Source organism: Eumetopias jubatus, unplaced genomic scaffold (assembly GCF_037043125.1).
Source record: "Eumetopias jubatus isolate StellerSeaLion01/CBP00866 unplaced genomic scaffold, mEumJub1_p1.0 scaffold_1, whole genome shotgun sequence".
Classification (NCBI taxonomy): domain Eukaryota; kingdom Metazoa; phylum Chordata; class Mammalia; order Carnivora; family Otariidae; genus Eumetopias; species Eumetopias jubatus.
In genome coordinates, this window is record NW_028274807.1 from 56,840,859 (window position 1) to 56,849,727 (window position 8,869).

Below are 8,869 nucleotides of genomic sequence, written 5' to 3' on the forward strand. Positions count from 1 at the left end.
GAATTTGTAATTACTTTGGCCTTTATAGATTTCATTCTTTTTATTTTTTAATATAAGTAACGTTTTTGTTTGATTCAGTCATCACATGTATTAAAAATTAGTTATCTTTGAACTTCAAAAGTATGAGAATATATAAAAAATTGTTCTCTAAAATTCAGAGAGCAACCAGATATACTTTTTATTATAACAATACTTAAATACATGAAAATATAAGTTTTTTAAAAGTTTATTAGGTTATTTTGGCAAAAATAAATGTATTCCCTGAGGATGTAATGGCCTCTTTGTTTATTTCATGTGACAAGATTTATAATGGTCTTTAGATTGAAAAATCTTAATTTGCGTGATGGATATTCTAAGAGTAACCAGGGGTTTTGAAAATTAGTTTGGAAGTATTTCCAAAATGCAGTATAATTTTTTTTATTATCATTTTAAGATACAGTTTTTTAAATTACTTTTATGACACGTTGCCTTCCATTGCACACGTTTGACTATCTTTAAAATGATGGTAGGCATAGTCAGATGGAAAAATGTGCAATACTGAAGTTAAATTGGTTATGTACTAGGTTACTTGCTTAATAATTTTCAGAAAAATGCTTCCATTTGAGTTACTTCTTTAAATGAATCAATTAGATTGGTTTTAAACATTAGAAGTTTAAAACCAAGTTTTTTCCCCCCATCTGTGATAGGTTAATGGAAATATAAGAACTGAATTAAGTGTGTACACTAATATAAATATTAGTGTGAGGTTCTCAAAACTTAAGAGTACCTTGTTTTCCCCCTTCTTTTTCTTTTTTTTTTCCTTGCTAAATGTTGCAATCACATTTATTAACATTTTTAATGCAGGATCGACCTTCCACCCACACATAAACCACCTCCCATGTATGAAGAACGATCCCCACCCTTGCCTCAAAAAGATCTATATCAGGTATGTGTTCATGGTTATACTTAAAATAACATGAAATAAAAAATAGTAAGCAGTGTATTTTATTTGAGTATTATCTAGTCATTATACATTAAATGTTGCCTAATAACACATAATCATTTCTCTGAAACATTTGAAGGATCAAACTTTGTTGACAAATTGATAAGAAAAGATGTGATAGCCAGTATGGATAGAACAAAGTAACACTGTATTAAGAGTAGAGATTTTTACTAAAAGTTTATGGCCAAAGACTCACTGTTAATATAGTTTTATTGACATACAGATTCATTGTAAAATATGCATTTTTATACAAAATAAAAGAAAAATTGAATGCCTTTGGTAGGGTATGTTTCTTTTCAGTATACTCAAGGTCTAAATTTTAGCATTCCTTTATTTAGCAACAAAAGGTTTATATTCCAATTTAAAATTCTGGGTACGAATATTCGTCCCCATATTATATTTATGATAACTTTTACATTTTCTTTTGGAATTAGTTTGTAATAATTCATGTGAAGGTATCGATTAAATGCTTCTGTCTCGTGTTCTATACCTAGATTAATATGCTCTCTTAGGGAAAGTTGAAACCATCAGAATATTTGAATACTTGTACTCTTAGCGTTAGTAGTTTCGTTTTTTTCCTCTCATATCCATGTAACCTTTTGGGCTCTGACCCTATATTGGGCTTTTTTGTTTGTTTATTTTTACCTGTGGGAATATTCTATAATATTTTCCTCCAAAGATATGTTTCGTATCTTCAGCTCAAATAAGGTAAATTATTTGCCCACCAATTAATTTAATTTGGTGGGAAAACTCCAAGGGAATATATGTGTTAAGATGTTGTCAGCTTCTGTATCTTTTTTTTTTTTTTTTAAAGATTTTATTTATTTGAGAGAGAGAGAATGAGAGATAGAGAGCACGAGAGGGAAGAGGGTCAGAGGGAGAAGCAGACTCCCTGCTGAGCAGGGAGCCCGATATGGGACTCGATCCCGGGACTCCAGGATCATGACCTGAGCTGAAGGCAGTCGCTCAACCAACTGAGCCACCCAGGCGCCCAGCTTCTGTATCTTAGTTGACCGGATAGTCTCCTGCCTGAGAATGGGGCGGTGAGGAACATTCGTTCCCTGGCTTTTGCAGTCATTGCCAGGGGTCACCTGTTCTGTTGTCTTAACAGAAGCTGGTGTCTGACGGGTAAGACATGCCATCTTTTCAGACACCTTGTTTTCACAGAAAGAGTGTAGCCTCACATCTCTCTTGGCAAATAAACGAACTTGACAAGTAGTGTGGAATGTCAACAAAATATTTAGCTAGAGCTGTTGTTAACTGCTGCAGAAAGAAAGCGGTCTTCCTTCACAAAGCTAGTAATTAATCAGAGGATTTCTAGATTTAGTTTTGGGCATTCTCTTAGAATGTTGTTGGTAATTTTCTAGGACAACCCTAACTGTGTATAATTTCATTCCTGTCTGTAAAACCAACTGACTATATAACTTACTATTTAATATCTTCAAATTAAATATTTATAAAAGCTTATGAATCGGGGAAAAATTATTTCGTTTTGATCATCATCTGTCCTTGGTTTTAGTTTAAAAAATATTGCTATATATGTATTTAGCTACCAAGTAAACACAAAAGGAAGATTTTCCTTGGATGATTTGAGTTGACAGTGCTAGAAACTACAATTTTTAGAATGCTTGGAGTTAGGGAATGCTTCCTGGCTTTCGGAGGTAGGAGTTATGCAATTACTCAGTTGTTGATTAGAGTAATTTGATTTATAGTAAATTGCATACTCAAAAGCATAAATCTGGGTAGAAATAAGAGCCATATGGAAAAGTAATGGAAAGTTTAGAAAGAAAATTGATGAGAGAGCATCTGCAATGAGTAACAAACATTAGACTTCGAAATCAGAGACCATTTAATAACATTTCCTCATCTTGAAATTAAGCAGGTGAAAAATGTGATTGTTTTTCTCTTCTAGCTATAAAACTGGTTTTATAAAATATTGCTGAGGGTTAGCTCTTTTGCTTAAGAGAGTCAGAACTTGAGTTGGAGATGAAATAATTCCTAATTCTATAAAGCTTTTAAGAATAAGTTAGGGGCGCCTGGGTGGCTCAGTTGGTTAAGCGACTGCCTTCGGCTCAGGTCATGATCCTGGAGTCCCGGGATCGAGTCCCGCATCGGGCTCCCTGCTCAGCAGGGAGTCTGCTTCTCCCTCTGACCCTCTCCCCTCTTGTGCTCTCTATCTCTCATTCTCTCTCTCTCAAATAAATAAATAAAATCTTTAAAAAAAAAAAAAAGAATAAGTTAGGCTAGGGGTGCCTGGGTGGCTCAGTCATTTAAGTGCCTGACTCTTGATTTAGGCTCAGGTTATGATCTTAGGGTCATGATCTCAGGATCGTGAGATCATCCCTGCTTCAGGCTCTGCCCTGGGCTTGGAGCCTGCTTAAAATTCTCTCTCTCCCTCCCCTGCGCCCCCACTGGCTAGCATGGGCACACTTGCGCACGCAATCTCCCTCAAAAAAAGGAAAAAAAAAAAAAGAGGCTAAAATCATTATCCATCAGTGAGATAATTTGTTGTGATTCATGCATTATAATGTCATATGTTAATTATGTGGCTGTTTGTGTTTTAATTAATGTGATCTCAAAATGTAAAATACACAGAACTGTGTCTCGGTTACCAAGAAATATGTAAGTGTGTCATTACTATCTGATTAGGTTTGTGCAGTGATAGCATGTTGTAATACTAAATGCCTTTGTAATGTTCCACTTCACTAGGTAACTTGCCACCTTTAAAGTGATGTGATAATTCCTGCTTGAAGTCATTAGCCCTCAGCCCTCCTAGATAACTCGGTCACTAGGCCATGCTCCCAAATGCCTACATGGCTTTAAGGAACAGAGTCCCACTTGTTGTACCCATCAGTGTTCTACCCTTGGGAAGCTACAGAAGGAAGCACTTCCTCACTACCCACATTTGTCCACCTTGTGTGATTATTGCTTTTTGTGGTAATGGTGCCAACACTCATCCCTGAGATGTTTTCTTCTTAATTTAAATTAGGAGAATGAGGCCTGGTACTGTGAAGAGGCAGTTTCCTTGAATGGGAGCTATTACCATACTGCAGAGAACATGGAGGCATGCATAAGTGTGAGGGAAATAAAAAGGAATGTCTTGCCTGAAGGCAAAGATTAATTAAGAAATACCACCAGCTTGTCATGTATTAGGTAATAATCCCACGAAAGTTGAGTCTTCATTTAGGAAACAAATATTAACTTAATGACATTAAAATGTATTTTACCTTTTTGTTATGTTGTATCAACATTATATTGGTAATCTGTAATTATATTCTTGGAACAACAACAACAAAAAAATCAGAAACTACAGAAATTTATAGTCAACTGTGAAAGTCCTTTTTCATTGCTCCATCACCAAATACATAATTTCCTTCTCCAGCAATGACCACTGTTATGAATTTAAATATTCTCCCACCCTTTTTTCCATGAATTTACATTCATGTGTATATCATCCACATTTACATCTGCAAATATTTTTTTAATACAAATGTGATCATAGAATACCTATTGTTCTAGAAATTGCTTTCCCACTCTATTATAGACCAGTATTTTTCAGACTGGCCAATGTTGCTTACAGTTTTAGTGGGTTTCTTTATCTCATTCAGCTTCAAATCCAGCATGAAATACTGAACACTGATATAAAATTTCTTTGTATTAAAATTTTGGACAACAATTTCCATTTTATGAATAATGCTGTATTTTAGCCTTGTATTGGGAGAGTTGTATACTCTGATGTGAAAAAATATTTCCCAAATCAACTAAAATGATCAAGGGATCATTTTCAGGAAAAATATACATAACAAATAGAGTTTGATTTCTGATATAGAAAAAATCTGGATGCAAATGTAGATCTTTTTGAATACTCTGGTTCAGTCTAAAATAGCATTTACTCTTGGAAAGTCAGGGCTAGTAGATTCCATGAAATAAATACCGTTACTTGACTTTGCTGAGGATCATAGCAGGAATTTCAGTCAAGCAGTAATACTGTAGGGAGTGTGGCTCTTGAAATTATTTGCACAATGCTGATATTATTAAAAGCTTTCTAATCTGGAAATATCGTGAGATATGCAGAAGTAACCATATGTCAGTGGATTTTTGGTAACTTAAAAAATTTTTAGCAACCTGGAAAATGTTTTATGAACAGTATTTCAGGTGTTGGAATACACAGATCAGTTTTCAAGATTTCAAACACTTGGTTTGTATATGTAAATATGTGTATGTGGGTATTATTCTGTGTGATTAGATGGGATATATGCATAAAAGTGCTTGTGTGCTTGAATTCCAAGCTGAACTTAGGTGCCTTTTTTGTGGAAAACCATTTTTACTTAAAAGAATGACTAACAAACTGTGCCATTCAGACTTGAGTAATTTTGCAGACATTTTCTCACAAATCAATGAACTGAAGCTGTCACTCAAGGCAAATAACTGACAGTGTTTCTTGCCAATGAAAAAAATTTGAGGTTCCATGTAAAAATTATAATTTCTATAAAACCTGTATCTACAATCATGGGATTGACATTGGTGGGGAAATTAGTAAATATTTTTTTTATATTGAATAACGAAAAGTACCAATGTTTGGAATAATCAAGCTTGCTTCTTTTGATTTGGATATTAAAAGGATTTGCAAAAATGTAAAAAAATAATAAAATGCCACTCTTCTCGCTAATCCTTATTTTGGAAAACATGGTTATTTTTTCATGTAAAAGATGATTTTTGTGTCATATTATCCTGTTTATATAAATTAAATATTTTAAAAATCTCTTAGTTTTAATGTTTAATATGATATAGATAGCTAAAGTAGCTACTACCCATGTAAATGAAAGTACTTTGGGTTCTCAAAATTTTAAAGTATAAAGGGATCCTGATACCCCATTTCTGAGAACCTCTACTGTAGACCTTAAATGCTATGAAGGCAAAGATCATGTCTCCCTTGCTTAGGACTGTAGTCTCAGTGCACAACACTTTGCTTGGCACATTGTAGTTACCTAACAAAAAATTTTTGAATATAAAAGTGAAAAAAAGAATCAAACCCCTCTTTACATTCTTTTCAGTATGTGATCATGTTTACATTGTTTATTCTAGAATATTCCTGTCCCTGATACACAACTATGCTTCATTATATTTAATGTCCCTATATCTAGTATCAGTGTCAGGTATCAATATATCATGTATGAAAAAAAAAAGGAACCAAGAGACTGTATAGCAATATTCTAAAAGATTAACAATGGTTATATATTAGACTTCTCTGTGAATATTGTTTTATGTTATATTTTTCTGTAGTTTCTAATTTTTCTACAGTGCTTTTACTCACCTCTGTGACCTTTTTTTAATTTTATTTTATTGTTAATTACCATACATTACATCCTTAGTTTTTGATGTAGTGTTCCATGACCTTTTAGCATAAGAAAATAGAGAGCAGTTGAAAACCTGAATTACTGGACTGGAATATTGTTATCAGTCATATTGATTATGGCAATACTTCAGCAGAATTTACTATCTGGGAAAATTAAGATTTTCCCCCAAATCATTCATTATGGTTTATCACATTCTTTAGTAAATTTTTGTAAATGCTTATGGCAGAGTGTTGTAAAGGAAGAGTGTTTCTACATAATTTTTTGAGTAGATAATACATATAAAACAATATAAAAAATGGGTATTTTCTAAAGTCTCCTCCCATTTCCATTCCTATTTACCCTATGCCCAGCATCTCCTGCAGAAGATCACTTTGATAAATTTGTTTGTTTTAATATGGTTTATTTAAGCATAGGAAGGAAATATTACAAACCCATTTTATTTTTTCTTGTATAAAATGTAACTGTATGTACTGTTAAGTATTTTTTTGCCCTTCCTCCTAAGATATACTGGAGATCTTTTTTATTGCAGAGCATTCTCATTCATATGTCTACAGAAGATTCTAATGTGCATATATTACTGGTTTATAATGTCAATATTTTAATAAACCAATAATGCAGTGAATAGCTTTATATATTTATATATATATATTGCTTCTATGCAAGTATAATCTTCAGTATAAATTTTTAGATTTGTTCTTGCTATATCAAATAATAAATGTGTTTATACTTTTGATAGATCCTGTCAAATTGTCCTCTATAAATATTGTACTATTTTGCACTCCTATGAGTCATGCTTAAAAGTGCCTATTTCTCCACATCCTTACTAACAGTATATGTATTCCACTTGATTATTGGTAATCTGATAGGTAAAAAATTGTGTGTGTGTATAAAATTATAATTTTGCAATCTAATAGGCCATTTTTTCCTGTAAGCTCTCATTCTTGTCTGTGCTTATTTATTGGACAAAATTATGACCATTTAAACATTTAATAAATAGATAATGAAATTTTTTTCTTTTAATTCCAGTGTGAGTAGTACATACATTGCTTCTTGATATCCAAATTTGTGGTACAGAAAGTTTAGTAAGATGAATCTTATATTTCCATTGATGTATTATAAAATAAGATAAAAAATGAAGTGCTGTTATGATTGGGCTCAAATCTTATCGAATTACGTGGTTTTAGAAACATGAGGGTCCTACTCATTAACAAGTTCTAGAGTTGGAGATAATGTCCTCCAGGTATCTTGTTACCAATCATGCCATATTTCATTCTTGAACCTGTCCACCGACTACTACTGTATAATTTTATACATTTGCATTATTTCCTTTCAAAACTCATCTTTTGGACACAGCACTGCCATTTTCCAATAATATCTTTTAGATAAGCTGCTTTTGTTAATTATCATCAGTGGTCTGGTTTTCTCCCGGATCTGAATATTTTAACATCTATCCAGATACTACCAGTAGTTATAGGCTTTGGGGTCAGGGAGAAGGGGGGGAGAAAGATGACAGAAGAATTAATAGTTTTCATTCAAATTGGAGAAAACTATGCGACTGAGTGGATTATTTTCAAATAAATGAATACTGAGTATTTCTAGCATGGTTTTGCCCTCGAGTGGCAAAAAAAAGTTTGCATCTTGGATATTGCCTCCAATTAATAGGTAGTGGCAATTATTGAGACAGGATGTCAAAGACTTTATTAGGGCCTTGTTCTGGTCTGTGGGGGGTGGGGGAAATTTTGTGATCAGTAAAGCTTGGATGAAATAATGATTTAGAAACATAATATTGAAATAATATATTCAAAGGAAATATAGATGCAACATTTGAAGTGTAAAGGATTGATATCTTTACTAAAAATTGGTATACAACAGATTGCATATATTTAAAGTGTGAGTTTGATACATTTTACATATAATACACAAACACAATACACAGATATACACATGAACATATATACACACTGGGAAAACATCACCATAATCAAGAAAATGCATATATCCATCATTTTCAAAAGTTTCCTGATGCCCCTTTGTAATCTTCCCCTCTCCTCATTTCCCTGCTCCCTTTCCACATCCCCAAGGACCCAACCACTGGATTTACTTTCAGTCTCTGTATATTAACTTACATGTTCTTGAATTTTATATAATAGAACCATATAATATGTTTTTTTTTTTTTTGGTGTCACTTCTTTCAGTCCATATAATTGTTTTGATTTTTGATTCCTTCACGTGGTGTTGGTCAGTGGTTTATTCCTTTTAGATAGGTATACCATGTAGATATACTACATTTTATTTACATTTACCGATTGATGGACATTTGCACTATTTCCATTTTTCGACTATTAAAAGCAGTGCTGCTATGAACATTTGTATATAAGTTTTTATGTAAATATATGTTTTCATTTTTCATTTCTCTTGGGTAAACATCTAGGTTTGGATAGATGGATCATATGATAAATGCAACTTTTTTAAAAGGTGTAACTTTTTAAGAAAATGCCAAATTGTCATCCTAAGCAGTTTTACCATTTAT